The following is a 3,158-nucleotide window of genomic DNA, read 5'->3' as shown; positions in this document are numbered from 1 at the left end:
ATTGAGTGATTGTAATAATATTGTTATAATCAGTAGGTTATTGAGTGATTGTAATATTTTTATAATCAGTAGGTTATTGAGTAATTGTAATAATATTGTTATAATCAGTAGGTTATTGAGTGATTGTAATAATATAGTTATAATCAGTAGGTTATTGAGTGATTGTAATAATATTGTTATAATCAGTAGATTATTGAGTGATTGTAATAATATTGTTATAATCAGTAGATTATTGAGTGATTGTAATAATATTGTTATAATCAGTAGATTATTGAGTGATTGTAATAATATTTTTATAATCTACTTTTGTCTGTAACATTGTTAGGCTAGTGTTATTTTTTTGTCTGTAACATGATTAGTTAGGCTAGTGTTATTTTTTGTCTGTAACATGATTAGTTAGGCTAGTGTTATTTTTTGTCTGTAACATGATTAGTTAGGCTAGTGTTATTTTTTTGTTTGTAACATTATTAGTTAGGCTAGTGTTATTTTTTTGTTTGTAACATTATTAGTTAGGCTAGTGTTATTCTTGTCTGTAACATTATTAGTTAGGCTAGTGTTATTTTTGTTTTTTCGTAAAATTTTATTGCTAGAAGGTGAGGAACATCAACCAGTAGCAAAGAAGAATCAACAAATCTGTTTTCCAAATGTTAGTTTGTTTCTCACAGTTGCTACAATATTTATATATTTCTGCATATTGTTAATACAAGTGTGATCATTAATTAGATGAAACCTCTGAACCTTGATGGAATTTTATCATGTTAGATCACGTCAAATTCAGACAAAAGTATAAAAGTTGGGCATCAAACCCAATTTTTCCTATTGATTTTATATACCAAATATTTCTATGATTCCTGGAGATCCAAAATAACAATTAATGAATTCTTTAGAACTGGGTGTAATCTTTTATTCCAGACGATTTGATGGAGGAACGCGAAAAGAGCCACCTTCTCCAGGAAGAAATGGAAACTACTCTGAAAGACATTGCCTCCATGTGATTGTAGTGCTTGCAGCATGGTGAAAGGTTGGCCTGCATGATTCCTATCCCCAAGTTTTGTTTTTTAATTATCATGTTCGGTTCAGTTGGATATTGTTGATGTTGCAACAATTGCATGTACATGTTCTTTGTTTCAGCTTGGTCTTTGTTGGTCATGCCTTACACAACCTCGTAATAACAGGCTTGATAAATTACTCAAACTATATATATATTTATTAATTATATTAAGTTAACCTCAGATGATTATTTGTAGATAAAAAATATATCAAGTATTACGATATTGTGGAATGAAAGTGGGAATACCATTTTTTGTTGTTCCTTTTACATTGCAATAAGTTAGTTGAGATTCTATACCACAGTAAAAGTTTTACAGCATGATGGGCGTGCACTCTTAATAGAATGTTGCTATCTTTTCACTTTTTGTTTTGAGGCAATGATCTTTAAATTTCTTCCAAGAATGTATCTCTTCTTTTAGGTTTTTTACAGAAAATGTACCTCTTCTTTTAGGGTTTTTACAGAAAATGTACCTCTTCTTTTAGGGTTTTTACAGAAAATGTACCTCTTCTTTTAGGTTTTTACAGAAAATGTACCTCTTCTTTTAGGTTTTTACAGAAAATGTACCTCTTCTTTTAGGGTTTTTACAGAAAATGTACCTCTTCTTTTAGGTTTTTACAGAAAATGTACCTCTTCTTTTAGGGTTTTTTACAGAAAATGTACCTCTTCTTTTAGGGTTTTTACAGAGATATACTTTTAATTTTCGGTCCTTTCCAAGTTACTTATCTTTCTTTGTAGACTTTGTTCTGGTTAACTTTTCTACTTCAGATGTTTCAACACAATCAAGGTGGTATTGAGATTACATTTTGTCACCTGTACTTGTAATGTATGAAGTGTTCATAAAAAAGTCAATAATATATATATATAAAGAAGTATAATTGTAAATTATTACAACTTTTTAAATATTTAGTTTCATTGTTTGAGTAATGTAAGATATTTAAATAAACTGTTTTTTCTTTGAATGCTATCTAATTTTTATTATTTCTGGGCTTGTATCCTGTAAGATGTGGACTGTATAAAGATAATTTTTATTATTTCTGGGCTTGTATCCTGTAAGGTGTGGACTGTATAAAGATAATTTTTATTTCTGGGCTTGTATCCTGTAAGGTGTGGACTGTATAAAGATAATTTTTATTTCTGGGCAAGTATCCTGTAAGGTGTGGACTGTTCTGGACTTGTATCCTGTACAGTGTTGACTGTATAAAGATAATTTTTGTTATTTATGGGCTTGTATCCTATACGGTGTGGACTGTATAAAGATATTTTTGTTATTTCTGGGCTTGTATCCTGTAAGGTGTGGACTGTTCTGGACTTGTATCATGTATGGTGTGGACTGTATAAATATTTCATATTCCTCTTTATTGCAGATGAGTTGGTCCACGAAAGGGAAAGATACAAGACCATCTCGACTGAATTGGACCAGACTTTTGCAGAGCTTACTGGCTACTAAAGACCCTTCTCGCTTTACTGGCTTTTTGTCTATATATATTTTATGATCCATGTCTGTCTGTGTTTTATTTTGTGTAATTTTTTTATACATCACTGTATTATAATGGTTGAAAAGGATCATGTGAGTGACCACTGAGGATCTTATGTCTTAATGTTACTGATACAGTGTCTAACCATGGGCTTAGTTTGATTCTAGATAAAATCGGCCACAGTGACGTGGAGGTTTGGGATTAGGTAACAGATTGAAGTGTTAACAATGACAAGATATTTTGTGTAATAAAATGCACAGTGCAGCTGTAGCTCTGGAGAAATGTCTACAGGATTGCTCTGTTTTTTGAAAAATAAAATGTTTTGTTTGCCTAGAATGTTTTCTGTTGATAATTCTGTACTGTAATAAATAACAGTTGTCAAACCTAAATTAATGAAACACTATCAGTATCACTGACATTAGTTGAGTTAGGCCTCTTATTATTATTATCAGTCTTAACATTAACCCTAGTAGTACTAATAATAATAGTACTAACTTAGTAAATACTTTTACTATTAGTACAATATCACTTATTTTTCAACATAAAACAAAATAACTTTAAAATAACCTACAAAATAATTTATCTACACATAAAACAATATTATTTCCAGCCTAATATTAATCCCATCATAA

The 3,158-nt window shown here is 30.1% G+C and overlaps 1 long non-coding RNA gene across 1 annotated transcript; it reads left to right on the top strand.

Annotated features, from left to right (window-relative positions):
* Positions 1–25: 25 nt before the first annotated feature.
* On the top strand, positions 26–2,862 carry LOC106477711. The gene is made up of 2 exons (XR_001292018.2): positions 26–1,021; positions 2,416–2,862. It is a non-coding gene; the product is annotated as an uncharacterized LOC106477711 (long non-coding RNA).
* The last annotated feature ends 296 nt before the right edge of the window (positions 2,863–3,158 follow it).

Source organism: Limulus polyphemus, unplaced genomic scaffold (genome assembly GCF_000517525.1).
Source record: "Limulus polyphemus unplaced genomic scaffold, Limulus_polyphemus-2.1.2 Scaffold77147, whole genome shotgun sequence".
Taxonomy (NCBI): Eukaryota; Metazoa; Arthropoda; class Merostomata; order Xiphosura; family Limulidae; genus Limulus; species Limulus polyphemus.
This window is presented reverse-complemented; position numbering and strand designations above follow the sequence as displayed.